We start from the raw sequence: 15492 nt of genomic DNA, 5'->3' as shown, positions 1-15492 counted from the left end.
TTCATAACATTTATGACTCCCTCTTCCATGCTGGTTTATAACATGCTGTCGTGGTTTAACCCCAGCCGGCAACTAAGCACCATGCAGCCACTCGCTCACTCCCCCCACCCAGTGGGATGGGGGAGAGAATCAAAAAAAAAAAAAAACCAAAAAAACTCGTGGGTTGAGATAAGAACAGTTTAATAGGACAGAAAGGAAGGAAAAATAATGATAGCAATAATAATAATATGACAATAATAATACTAAAAGAATTAGAATATACAAGTGATGCACAATGCAATTGCTCACCACTTGTTGACCAATGCCCAGTTAGTTCCCGAGCAGCGATCCACCCCTCCCGGCCAACTCCTCCCAGTTTATATACTGGTGTCGTGGTTTAACCCCAGCCGACAACTAAGCACCATGCAGCCGCTTCCCCCTCCCCCCTCCCAGTGGGGTGGGGGGGAGGAAAGGAAAAAAAGTAAAACTCGTGGGTTGAGATAAGAACAGTTTAATAACTAAAGTAAAAATAAAATACACTACTAAGAATAATAATAATTGTAATGAAAAAGAATACAACAACAACAAAAAAAACCCACAAACACCCAAGAAAAGACAAGTGATGCACAATGCAATTGCTCACCACCCGCTGACCGATGCCCGAGCAGCGATCCACGCCTCCCGGCCAGCTCCCCCCTGTTTATATACTGGGCATGACATCCTATGGTATGGAATATCCCTTTGGCTAGTTCGGGACAGCTGCCCCAGCTATGCTCCCTCCCAGCTTCTTGCACACCTGCTTGCTGGCAGAGCATGGGAAACTGAAAAATCCTTGGCTTAGGATAAGCGCTACTTAGCAACAACTAAAACCTCAGAGTGTTATCAACATTATTCTCACACTAAATCCAAAACACAGCACTATACCAGCTACTAAGAAGAGAGTTAACTCTGTCCCAGCTGAAACCAGGACAACTGGGCATGACGTTCTGTGGTATGGAATATTCCTTTGGCCAGTTTGGGTCAGCTGTCCTGGCTGTGTCCCCTCCCAGCTTCTTGTGCCCCTCCAGCCTTCTTGCTGGCTGGGCATGAGAAGCTGAAAAAATCCTTGACTTAGTATAAACGCTACTTAGGAACAACTAAAAACATCAGTGTTATCAACATTATTTTTCTACTAAATCCAAAACACTGCACTATACCAGCTACTAGGAAGAAAAATTAACTCTATCCCAGCCAAAACCAGGACACATGCCTACTTCAGAACAGTATAATACATGCACAACTTGAATGCTGGTAAAAACAACGAAGTAGAGAAGAATCCTGAGCTGTCTGTTGATACACAACCGTCTCACACTTATGAAGAAAGGCTATTGTTCCTACTTCTTTGAGCTCGGGATTTCCCTTTCTGCAAATGCTAATCCCCAAAAGTAGGTATATCTTGGACACAAAGTGCTGCTGCCTGCTGTCCTTCTGTCCAGTCAAATTCATCCATGTTAAGTTTATCAAGGGAATTTAAAAGCATGTTAGTTGCTAATTTCTATAAGACTGCCATCACACACACAAAAAAAAAAAACCTGCTGTAAATCCCAGCATCTATTTGAGCTTTGTCCCATAGACTTCTTACAGTTTTAAAAGAGAAAACATCAAGACACAAGCCTTGAAAGGCCTAAATCTGAGCAAGAAGAGCTCCCATGCTGAGCTAACCAGGATCACAGTGTCAAGGCCCTGAGAGCACTAACAGCCCTTAATTGCCCTGACCAGCCTCACCAGTGGCCTCCACCCACATCCTCTTCTCATGGCCCAGGATCTCCATTTAAGCTCAGCTATAGGCCTTCAGTCCTTGTGTAAGCCATGTTGTAGGTGTGCTTGTCTCCAACTTAGCCACAGCTGTGCCTATACCTGGCCATGGACCCATCAATTCAGACCCAACCCACAGACTGGCTTCCCAGCTCAGCCTCACACTTGTCTCATCACTATGGACCGGACTGGCAATTGCTCAGCTATGTCTGACATTGATTACCATTACCAGACTTGCCAACTTGCACTCCCAGCTTGACCTGCCTCATTACTACAAACTTGTCTGATGACCCAGCCTCTTGACAGACACTGGCCTGATCCTTAGGCCTGCCCCGCGTGCCTTGCTCAGGTACTATGGGACTGGGCCCTGGCTGGCAAGGCCCCTGCCCTAACCAGCCATCATATTGCACTCTGCTTCCGGCTCCCTGTCCCTGCAGGAGAAGCCAGCCCTTGATGCACCCTGACACACAGGTCTAAGAATAGGAATCCAGGCAACCTGGTACCATTAAAGGACACAGGCTACTCCAACCAGTCCATGGCACCAGCCCAGAAAATCTCCCAACACGCATCTCCTTCAGCACAGGTCAGTGTGTACAACAGAAAAGCAAACTATTTAGGTTGTCACTAGGCTTGTGGCTTTTACCTACTTAAATAGTCCAGTTTATACAACACAATAGCAGCTCCATATAGATGTCAGTGCTGTGAAAGGACTCAACCACAAGCACCTCACTGCTGCGCAACACCGTACTTACAACATGAAGTCCTGTTCCCAGCAGGGTTGGTCACCTCGCACAGCTACCGTTATGCTCTTCACATTTTGCACTTTTAGGGTCACATACGTATTGAATTTATCTGGGGAATAAGAGGCAAAAAGTTATCATCTCCTTCAGTATACCATTTCATCACATAAGCACAGTATTTCAAGGTTTTTCAGTCCATACATTGCATCCCAGGGGGCTCCAAAACCAAAAGCCCATATGGGAAGACATCACTGGATTAAGGATCCAAATGTTCAAGATGTTTTTCACCTTCCATCAAAATTTCAATCACAGTTTTTTAGAAATTCATGCACAAAAACAAAAACTTGCAGTTTGTCTGAAATGCAGACAAGAAGAGACAGTCTGAAGGAATAGGGCCCACCACACAGACCACACAGAGCAAAACAAACTTGCAAAACATACAAGCAAGAAGCAGTTGGGCTGATCATATCATTTCTTCCCTTCTGACCCAAATGCTCTCCTAGTTCCAACCTGGTTTTCCACCCCTGAGTCCACAAAGAACTTTACAGACCAGTCAGGGGCAGAAGGAAAACACAGTAATTTATGCTGAATGTGCTAAAACTGATCTGTATTGCTTAAACCAGCTGACCTAGAAGAACCACATTACACTCACATTTTGATGACAGACTTTGTTTAGATGTTTTGCCCCCTTTTTTTTTTTTTTTAAATCTGAAGAAAAAGCCTGGAACAACTTATTTTCCTAGTTGCAGCTACCTCTTTGCTAACAAAACCAAAAGCAGCCAAGCACAGACACATATGAAGTTTAAATATCAGCATCTGAGACTGAACAAACTCCCTTTTAAGAGTAATTACCACCTCAGACCTATCTATCAGTTTCATCAAGCCTGGAACAAGACATATACTAAGTAGCTAGAAAACAGTGTACAAATTTTAATACTTCAATATTCTGCTGCATCTATTTCCAGCATAAGTTAGATCACAGTCCATTTTAATAATGCCAAAATTCACATACATCATTGCTGTGGGCTACTATAGCATGTCCCAGCATCTAGCTTCAAATATCCTAACAGAAAGGAAGGAAAGGGAAACTACATGATCCAGAAGCTCAGGAAGAAGTGGGAGTCACTGAAAGTCAGATTCCCTCATATCTAGCTACACCACTTGCATCCTTCTGGGACACCGGGCTTGTCAGTGAAGCCATATGCTTCAGTTGAGTTAAATCTAGACTACAGGACAAGTATTTTGCAGCCCTGAGCAGGTTTCTTGATTGGAGAAAGGCTAAAGTACACGCTCTCCCTTCCAGTCTGGGCACTCAGCTTTCCTTCCCTGGAAATTCAAGGTTGGTGCACACACAGATCTTGACCTGATATGGAGTATGGACAAGGAGACAGCAAAAGAATATGCATGAGCAAGAGACCTGGGAAGCTTTCAGCTATAACCTGAGGACCGCTATATCAAGAGAATAAAGCTGAACAAATAAGTCATGACTAGAGCTGTGCAATTGCTTTGGATCTAAACACCTGAATAGGTGTTATTCCAGAAACAAACTGCTTATTTTTTTGTAAACTGTACATCAAATTTCATTCAATAAATGTATTTGCCTGTTAAGGGATTCCTTGCTAGCTACTGAACCACAGTGTAATAATTGCCTAGACTGTAAATTCTGGGTGTCACCAGCTGTTTGTTTTTATTTTATTATGCGGACACAAAACCTGGCAGATGGGATTTCAATCCCAAGCACAGCCATTATGGACTGCCATGTAAGAGAATGAATCACTTCTCTGGTACCATCCAGCAATCCCGATCAGGATCGAGGAGGCACTGAATCCAGACAGGCACACACCAGTACTGCTTGGTGGTCATTTTCAGATCCTGTTTTTAACAGGGACAGAGGTAGGATGAGAGGAAAGGGGAGAGTGGGGTGGGAATTGGTGACAGTAAAGGAACATCTTTCCTCACCTATCACCTGTTCAAGTCAGGTGAGCAGGTAGAGGTTTCTTAGCACTGTGACACCAGGTCTCATCCTCAAGCTACTAACTCAGGCTGCCTGGACTCTCAGTGCAGTATCTGTCACTCATAAGGAGAACATGGAGGAGCAGAGAGGAGGTAGATGAAAACTGGAGGGAACAGCATGAGCAGGAGTGAGAGAGCAGGTTTCACCATTGCTGCGAACAAGCAGCAGAGCATGGCTTACCTGGTGGTCCTTGGAGTTTAGCTTTTTTTACTGTAAAGAGAAAAGAGGAAAAAAAAAAGAAGAAAAAAAAAAGAGGCTGTTAGTGATTTTCTCCTGCTACAGTTTCATTCGAGTCAGAGTGTCACAGGGCACCACATTAATTGGACAACATCCCCCAGTAGAGGCCTGGAAGCTGGAAATCCGTACTCATTTTAACAGTTTAACAGATCTGGAGGCAGAGCCTCTTCTGTACCCCATCTCACCTCTCTAAATCGATGCATTTAAAAAATAATCATAGGATTAATGTTTGGAAAGCAATGTGATATGGCTAATGCAAAGCAATTTCAAAATCAGTCCTTTGCAACCAGAAGTTATTGCTGCTTAACAAGATGTCATTTCATACCACCTCATTTAAAGTTACAGATACTCTAAAAGAAATAAACATTTCTTTATAAACAAATAATCTCTCCTCAACAGTGCAGAGCAGACTTTCAACCACAACTTGAAAGTAATCAAGCCTGAATAGTAGCTCTATAGTATGACATCTGTAAATCAAATTAACCTGCTATGCCAAACAAACAGCGGTCTAAACTCACATGTCACTTTTCAGAGCTCTCCTCTGTTAATTTAATTCCAGGACAGTATTTATCAAAAACAATGGTTAAAACATAAAACAGCACTGGTTTTTATCTCACCAGATAGAGAAGGTCCATGTCTACCTAGGGGAGATTTTGTTTACATTTCTCTTCTGCAAGCTCATATCCTCACTGGTATTGCTAAATGTAAGCCCTAAGACAAGACTTCTCTAAGCTCCAGTTATTTTTCCCAGTGGAAAACTAACACTAAGAAGAAAACATATTTAACAAGCTAGGAAGCAAGATACACCAGAGAGCAAAAAGATTTAAGAACTGACATAGTGAAGTTTCCTCCAGAAAACAGAGCACCCAACACTTACTAAAGGCTCACAGGGTCTAACTTAAAAAATAAATGTTCTAGAAAGGAACAGTAAAAAATGGCCCTTACACAGTTACATGCGCAGAGCTGCAATGCATGCAATGGAGTGTGACGCTGAAGAACACCCTTGCTATTTGAGAAATTCTCCTTTGCAAGCATTTACAGTCCAGGTAGCTGTTTGCATGAAGGAAATGCTGTACCAGGTATAGCATGAACCAGAGGCATCTCAAACAGAAGTTAGAAGAGCTGTAGCTTTTAGCTAGACTGCCAAGGCCCACAAGCCTTAGGTCCAAAAATAAACAGGTTCATTTTCTCCCAGGTTCAGGGCCTGAAGCATTCCTGATGCTAAACCTAACTGTGCAAGCAAAACACACAGTGGTGGGGGCCAGTGTTCCTGCTGACTGAAGATGCAGATTCCTTTTTCATCTCCAAATCAATCAGTTTGTTTAACCACTGAGAAACAGGCAGGGCAACCTACCCACTTTCTAGGTACCTTTGGATACCACACAAAAGCAGGTGTTTCATGACTAAATACTGCCCTGGAGTGGGCAGACACCAGCTTATCTCAGGTCCTCCCCTCTCCCCTCCTTCTGCAAGAGGCAGGAGACAAAGGAACAAGTGCATGTGCTTGAGGGAAGGGAAAAGGGAAAAAGAGGGCAGGGGATGCACAGTCAGCTTCAGCTGGTCTCTCTCCCTGGTTGTAACAAGCTCCATTGCTGTTAGCAGGGAAGTGGAGGCAAGCCCAGTGTGGAAATTTGGTATTATTTGGTCAAAAAAGCAGCCAGAGTGGGCCAATGGCTCCTAGACACAGAAATGAGGCACTGTCTCTGCAGCAAGCAATATGCAAACTAAGAGATAGATGTTGTCTGTACATTGTGGTCTCAACCTCTTAATATTTAGGAGGTTCATTTGATGAAAGGCAGCAAACCCTGCACTACCTTGGCACACCAAAGAGAGTGCCCATGTGGGGCTTCAGCAGGAGCTGTCCCAGGGCTCATTAAAAGAAGACCACAAGCCCACTATGGACCCACGTAACAAAAAAATGTAGTCTTGTATCTTTAGTATCTGTCAGGAATGAACCCCATGCCCCCAGACAACCCACATATAACAAATTACACCTTCAGTTGCAGAAGCAGGGCTCATAAATAAATAAGAGCTGGATCTCGCCAGTAACTCTCTCGCTCTTTCTGCGAGTTAACACAGCATGTCCAAAAAGTTCCCATGAAAAGTGACTTGGACATGTTTTTATTTTGTTAGCTCACTGGAAAGCACTTCCTAGGGGTGTGTAAAAGTCATTGCAAAGGTACAGCTCCTATGACATCTCAGGATCAGGACTGATCGCAAGACCACAGGGTTCCCCATACAGCAGGGTGAGTGTCCAGGAGTTCAGAGCTGGAAAGAGCCATTAGACCCTGCCAAGACCCAGCCTGTTCATCAGCCCAGGGAATTCACAGGCCAGGTGCAGTATGCAGAACAGCATGCACCATGCCACTGCCGAAGGACCACAGCTTTGGAAAGGCACAATAGATTAGCTTCCCTGGGGAAACTTTTGTACCCACACCTGCTCATTCTGTCTCACTAGAGCTCCTATATGCCAAGTGTCCAAGAAAGGACACAAAGGAGCAACAAAGCCATGAAGACACCTGATGCATTAACAGTTAATTACTCAGTGTTGCAACAAAGACTGAAAACTCATTGCTACTCTGGGGGCAGGACAGCAGGCTGAAATCAAGCCATGTGAAACACAGATTTTATTTTATAAAATGTACTATCACAAAAGGAAACCATTCTCTAGAGCACTCAGCAATACCAAGTTTTACAGATACAGTTGCTTCTGTATTGCCACAAAGTAAAAACCTGAAGACAAAATAAGTCAAAGGTCTAGATGAGAGATTTCCTGAGTCACTCCCATTTATCCCACAGGCACTTCTGAGCTCTGGGAAAGCCACATTTTTAAACTAACTGAAAATGTTAAATTTCATTCAGTTTCAAATGGCTGCTCTCAGCAAACTGAGCAGCACAGAAAGCCCAGCCATTCAGAAGCAAACATTGAACTATGCTGAACCATAATCCTCCTACACCACTGCAACACTGTATGGGAAGGACAGCAGGGAGGGAATGAAAACAACAGAAAATTAGAAAGGAAAGTGAGACCTAGAGTTTTGCACTGCCATGTGCGAGCACTGCATTATACAGATGCACAGAGATGCACCTGCTCTCACTGTGCAAGTGAAGATTCATTTAATCACTAAAAGAAAGACTTTGGCATATCAGACACACCTATTGCACCTCAATTCAAGGAGCGCTTATAACAGCTATTACAAAGCAGACAGGCTGCACTGAAATAACCAGATGCAAATTAGACAGACAGATACAAAAGCAATGAAAATTTATGTAAACATTCAATTCATCCAGAGATTTTTCTTTGGGAATCTCTCACCATTTTGGTGTTACTCTAAATACAGACAAGGAAAAAAAAAAAAATTAAGTTGAAGTCTTGCCTGCAACTTTTAAAAAACACACAACAGTATTCCAGAGGCTCTACAGCTGTCAGTTACAAAAGGCTGGAGAGTCAGACTCACTCCTAAAGACTAGGAAAGAAAAAAATACAAGCCAGAGATTGCAAAAAAAAGTCCAGAATCATTGTGGGAAGGTGGAAAAACAACAGCAGAACATATATCAGAGTATTCTTAAATTCAGTTTTACAGAGAAATTCTTGCTATCCACTTATTTTTCAATCAGTCCAAATGATTATTTTTTTTTCCAGACTGGGTGCACCATACACCAGCCAGAGAATTAAAATCGAGCATGTCAAATTACTGCGAGGTTCAGACAACACATTACTCAAACCTCCTAAATGGGAACATGCTCATATTCAGTTAAAGGGAACTTGGGTGTTCTGAACATCTGCAGATTTGAGCTCACCTTTAACATGTGCTTGCAAATCAGAGGGATGCAGACACAGGAAGTGCCTGAGCAGATGGCCAAAAGATTACATCCTAACTAAATCCAGCACATGACTTACAAGCTGGTAACTCACCACGCTACAACAAAATCTACATCCTTGCACAGAGGCCAATAAAGTGCCATGGATAGGCTGTGGGAGAAATTACAAGAATGAAAGGATGCAGTTGAATTAGTGCTTTTAAAAAGAAATGCAATGCTGAAAGCGGAGCATTCAAAATACATTTCCAAGATCAGTAATTTGACAAATAGCTTCCTCTTCCCTGTAAAACACAAATGCAGTGTTAATGTGTTTTCAAGAGCAGGCCATGCACTCTGACTTCTACAGTAACTGTCCCCAGCTGAACAGCAAAATCGATTCATATTTCCATTTCACTCTGTGCTTTTCTCACCTCTTCCAGGTGCTCAGACTTCAGTGCACAGTGATACACAGCACTAGGTGCAAAGGTTGCTTAAGCAACAGAATTAAGAGATCACAGCAAAAGGCTCACACTACTCAAGACTAAGTCAACACACCAAATTCACGGCCTGTGCACCCTGCAGCATGCACGCAGAAGGGAGGGAATCCCTTCTGGGAGGGAAGCGCTGGCTAGGCGGTGCTCCAGCCCTTCAGGTCTGTTACGTTTTCTATAACTGAGCCTTTGGTAACAATTTTGCTGTCTGAACTCTGCACCAACAGCTATAGCACACATACTCACTTCAGAGCCAGAAACTTAACACCTCCTACTCACTTCTTGAAAGCTATTTATAAAATCCATGAGAGGCTGGCACATCTAACAAGCACTGTTCTGTCCCTGAGGAACCCACCCTGACACACAGGTACCTTTTCCTCCCCTGGAAATCAAAACATTTTACATGCACAGCCCCTGCTCATCCTCACCTCCCACTTGAGGGCAACTACCTGAATCCAAAACATGCTCCAGGCTGGAGGAAGCAGAGTCCATGCAGTGACCTGACCCCTGATTTTAACTCAGTCACTGTTTTGTTTCACATGATCCCTATAAAAGCCCATCAGCATCAGAAGTATGCTATTAAATGCAATTGCACATGCCATAGCAGAACAGCAGTACTGACTGTGCCATGAAACTCTTCTCATCCCTTCATAACACTAAGAAAGAGCTGGATAAAACAGCAGTTTAATGGTTTCCTGAGCCTGTTACAATGATTTGGCATGTCACAGCCACCTTGGTATTTCCAGCCTGAGACAGGTTTAAAAAGAAACACTCCACTGCATTCTCATACATTCAGAGCTAAATTGTGTTCAGAAGGAAAAGATTTTCCTGAACTAGCTCAGAGGAAGGATAATTGCACAGGAACCCCCCAGGGACCCACTGGCACTCAGCAGCACCTCGACAGCCTCTGCTGTAACTGCAGAGCCCAGAGCAGGGTCCACTTGGGCTCCATCTCTTCACAGCAGAGCCCTGCTGAGTTCAGGTGGTTATTGCAGCTGAGAGATTCCTTCAGCCTCAGGGGCCATTGACAGACAAGAGACTTATGCTTCGTCTTTCTGCCAGGGAAAATGAACCACTGGTTTACATATAAACATTGTTCCACTCGACCGGGGAAGAGCACACTTTATGTACCAGCATATTCCCTTCAAGAATGATGTGATGGAAACACAGTGGGCACCTTCATGTACCAACAGACATAAAAGCTGAGACCACATTCACAGTAAATGGAGGATAACATTTTGTTATTGCTTGATGTGAATGGAGGGCTGGGCTGACCAGAGAACTGCTCTGCCACCAGGAGGAAGAAGAGCCACTACAAAATGCCACTTTCCTTGGTAATTGACAGAGAGCAGAAACATAGCACAAATTTCCATCAGTACCTGAAGAACTAAGGTTGCACTTAAGGGCAGAATTTTTCTGACTTAGTACCTGAAATAGTCCTTCAAAAATCCATCATCTGTTTGACTGAGACAACTGTGGAAGAATTCAGATAGCCTCAGCAGCAAGCCAACAGTACCACTAAATCTATCTCAATTGAACCAAGAGATTGATTTGCTTTAATAAGTAGTCCAGTATAAATGGAACGGACACAATAAGAGTTTATTAATTTTTAATAGTTCATCAAAATGGAGAAAAAAACAACCCACTTTTTTACATTGTAGCTCCCGTTCATGTAGCAAAGAGCTTTCTTCAATTTGACCACTCTAAATGCCCACAGGACGACTTGTCTTGCCTTTCTCATGGCCTTGTGAACCACATCAAACAAAGGGAAGGTATGTTCACTGCAGCAACCAACCACATCTAAAAAGCAACTACTATCACTCTTGGATTCTTCTCAGGAAGGAGAAAAAAAAAAAAAAGATTCTATTCTGTTGCCTGTGGTAGCAAATTGATCTACCCAAGGGATTTCCATTTTGCCAGATGTCTTGAGAATGAATTAGAATCCCTCCTAATTCACATGAATTAGCATCTTCCTGCTCAGATGATCTGCAAATTCATTATCCTGTCCAGAGACACACAAAGCTAAGTTTATTTGATTTACAATACAATTTCCAACAAACAACTTTCTAACAGTCACTCCACCCTTTCTGCCCACCAGACAGTGACTGATAGCAGCTGGGATATGTGTGACTGCTTGAAAGGGTTTTCCAGATTCCTGTGCTAAGAGGAGACACACAATACGAATCCCCTTTAACTTCAGCACCATTTCATATAGCAAATCCAGGAAAGCACTACATAAAGTACATATCCCAGTAAGCCTCCACACTACCAAACCTTACTAGATGCTCCCCTGTTCATCTGTAAATTCTGCAGTCATTTAAGATCCAGGGCTTGCATGCACACAAATGTTACAACCTGCAGGTAGACAGCACTCCCCCTGCCTCCCTCCACAGCCCAGACACCCCATACCTTGGGGCTGACGGACATTTCCAGTCCCGATGGGACACTGCAGCTGCTGCCTGGTTCTGCTTGCTAAACCTCACCTCAGCATTTGTTTCTTGCCAGAATTTTCACAGTCCCATGCTCAGCATACTGCCACCTGTATGGGCAGAATTTTGGTGAGCAAAGTACTGAAGTCTACCCAGAAAAAGCCAAGCTTTTATACATAAAAGCTATATATCATTGTCTTGAGCATCAAGTGACATGGCACAGCGGCAGGATATCTGGAGTATTCCCCACTGTCATTCACACAAACTTGGAAGAGCTAGCAGGACAACATGATGGCCAATCTACACAAAACTGAGCAAATCTGCATTTAATATACTATGCTGAACTAGTTATCAAATGAAAAATGCATCTGACTATTTTGCTCAATCATCTAGTCTGATATCTCGACAAATATCTTGACTCTGTGTGTCAATCAGCTTTTTTGAACACCGGGTGAAAGAATTCTGATTTTTGGGACAACATTTTGGCACCCCAGATGGGACGGCCATAAGGCCTTGCCCAGATCGTCTTGCTGACCCCGACAGTGGACCGGACCGGACAGAGCTCCAGCGCGCACCAACCTATTGATCAGGGACTCCTCCGGATTCTCTCCGAAGTTGGGGCAACGAGCGACTCAAAGGTGCAATGCCGACCAGAGATATTTGTATCAGGGTGAAAGGGGAATGAATCCTTGGATGGGTGAGTATAAAATTTAATTACAAATTCAATGACTCCCACGAAAGGTTAAGGGTAAAGTCACACGTAGACGCTTGGCAAAAGTTGCCTTAATTGACCAGGGGGGTCAGAGCCGAGTGCACATAAAGTTGCCAGGGGGGTGCATAAAGTCACACGTAGACATTCGGCAAGGGTTGCCTTAATTGACCGGGGGGGTCAGAACTGAGTGCGCATACTGACCAAGGGGGGTCAGAGCGGTACTGACCAAGGGGGGTCAGAGCGGAAATTACTGACCAAAGCGGTCAGAGTGGTAATTACTGACCAAAGGGGTCAGAGGGGTAATTACTGACCAAGGGAGTCAAAGCCGGCAAATAGGTAAATTCGGTTAAAATGGGATCAAGCCAATCCACGATTCCTCCCTGTAGCCCTTTGGGGTGTATTTTGAAAAATTGGAAGAAGTTTGATAAAATGGCGATAAGTTAAAGATAAAATGAAAAGATATTGTAATCAATGGTGGCCGAATTATAAATTGGGTGACGATGAGGTCTGGCCAGAAAATGGATCGGTAAACTATAATACTATATTACTATTGATGTTGTTTTGCCCTCGGACGGGGAAATGGGACAAAGTACCTTATATTGATGCCTTTATGACTTTGCACAGAAAACCTGATATTCAGAAAAAATGTAAACTAAAGACTGACCTAGTGATGTATACAGCTTCTGAGAAAAAGGAGAGTGCTTGTTGCATAGGCTGTGATGATAGAAAGATTGCAGGGGGAGAAGAGCAGGAGGATGTGCAACTGTTAGTCCCGACAGCCCCACCCCCATACAAAAGTAGTGCCAGACAATCGCCAATCGATCCTAATTTACAATTGGGCAATGAGAATTTTAGCCCCATTTCAAGCCGGACTAGAGGGCACGCTGAACCAGTTGTACAGGCTCCCCTGAGACAGGCAGTGGGACCAGAAGGACTGCCGGGTTTTGTACATGTTCCGTTCACTACCTCCGACCTGTTAAATTGGAAACAATCTGTTGGATCCTATAGGGGAAACCCTGAGGGAGTACATCAACTATTAGAAACTATAATGTTAACACATAATCCCAACTGGGGAGATATACAGGCTCTGCTAAATACGTTCTTTGCGGCAGAGGAAAAGAGAATGGTGATTGAAAGGGCCAGGGAAGAAGGGGGAAAGGAGAAACAGGCAAGAAGATTCTGAGGAGTTCCTACCTACTAAAAGGGACCCAGAATGGGATCCTAATAGGGGGGGAAACGAGGGCTCAACTCAAGCAGTATCAGCAGGTGATACTATATGGGGTTCAGCATGGAGTGCCTAAACCGAAGAATGTGTCTAAGCTTTATGAGGTAAGGCAGGGTCTGGAGGAAAATCCATCTGCCTTTTACGAAATGCTATGTGAGGTAGCTAGAAAATGGATGGACTTGAATCCGGACGATGAGGCAAATCAGAGGATGTTCAATATATGTTGTTTATTGGGCAGTCGACTTGGGATATAAGGAGAAAGTTGCAGAAAGTTGATGGAGCTGGGGGAATGTCAATCTCACAACTGATAGAGATAGCGTATAAGGTTTATGACAATTGAGATGAGAAAGAAAGAAAAGAAAAACAGAACAGAATAAAGTTGCAAGCATCTTTGCTGGCAGCGGCAATAAATGGAAATGATGTCAGAGGGAAGGGTAGAGGAAAAAGTAAAGGAAGAGGAGGATGCGGTGGAATAATGCAGGGAAGAGGTCCGCAAAACTGAACCCCTTTAGGGCTAAATCAGTGTGCGGTCTGTAAACAGGAGGGACACTGGAAGAATGAATGCCTGAAATGAAAGGGGCCAAAGGAACGGGATCATGCAGAAAATGCTAATCTTATTATGTCTCCCCAGCTGATCCCCTGGTTCCAGTTAAGCTGGGGAACGAGACCATAGATTTTTTTAATTGACAGTGGGGCTACTCATTCAGTAGTCACCAGTTGTAAAGGACCTCTAAGTAAAGTAACTATACCTATTGTTGGGGCAACGGGAAAAAGAACATTAAGGCCATTTTTACAACCAATGGAATGCACAGTTGGGGGAGCTAAATTAATTCATGAGTTTCTATACATGCCAGAATGCCCCCTACCTTTGTTGGGATGAGATTTACTATGAAAACTAAATGCACAAGTAACCTTTTCTGAGAATGCTGTACAGCTCCATATCCCGCCTGAAACCGCCTGGAGAGCTCAGATCTGCTTGCTGACAGATGAAACATCGGAAGAAATTGAAGAGAATATTCCAGATGCTGTATTAAATGTGGTAATTCCCATGGTATGGGCTTCTAAAAACCCAGGTAAAGCAAAAAAAAAAAAAAGTGAGTCTGATTAAAGCAGAACTAAAAGAGGGGGCAAAACCAGTAAGGGTGCATCAACATCCTATTAAGCTGGAAGCTCGCAAGGGCCTCAAAGCCCTGATAAATACCTCTATACAATATGGACTGCTCAGAGAATGTCAATCTGAATACAATACACCGATTTTATTGGTGAGAAAGCCTCACTCCCAGGATTACTGATTAGTGCAGGACTTGAGGGCTATAAATTGGATAACCAAAGACATACATCCTACGGTGTCTAACCCTTATACTTTGCTAGCGTCTGTACCCGAAAACAATGCCTATTTTACAGTGTTGGACCTAAAAGGCACCTTCTTCTGCATTCCAGTGGATGAACAGAGTCAAACACTCTTCGCTGTTGAATGGGAGAATCCGACTACTGGAAGGAAAGGACAACTGTGTTGGACCGTTCTTCCCCAGGGATTTAAAAATAGTCCCACTTTGTTCGGTGAAGTACTGGCCAAAGAATTAGAACAATGGCAAACTAATAATGATAATGTTACTCTCTTACAGTATGTGGATGATATCTTAATTGGAGCAGATACAGAACAGACTTGTACAGAAGCCACAGTAAGCCAGCTAAACTTTCTGGGAATAGCCAGATTCTGCCGGATATGGATCCCCAATTTTGGACTTATAGCCAAACCCTTATACGCAGCCACAAAGGGCCTTGTGGGGAGTTGTTAGAATGGACTCCAGAGTGTTGGAGTAGTTTTGATGAAATTAAAAGAAAATGATGGAAGCTCGCCTCAAGAAACTACATGAAGAAACTCACATGGGAGCTGATGCTATGATAAGCGGCGTTAAGAGATATGCTGTAGGGCCAAAAATGCAGACAAATGCAGATATAATAGTAAAGAGATGTCAAACTTGTTGTGCAAATAATCCCAAAATACAAAGGAAGCCGCCAGCAGGTGATGTAAAAAGAGGAATAACCCCTGGGGAATACTGGCAAATA

Source organism: Gymnogyps californianus, chromosome Z (assembly GCF_018139145.2).
Source record: "Gymnogyps californianus isolate 813 chromosome Z, ASM1813914v2, whole genome shotgun sequence".
NCBI lineage: Eukaryota > Metazoa > Chordata > Aves > Accipitriformes > Cathartidae > Gymnogyps > Gymnogyps californianus.
The sequence above is the reverse complement of the archived record's forward strand: the minus strand, read 5'-3'. Positions refer to the sequence as shown.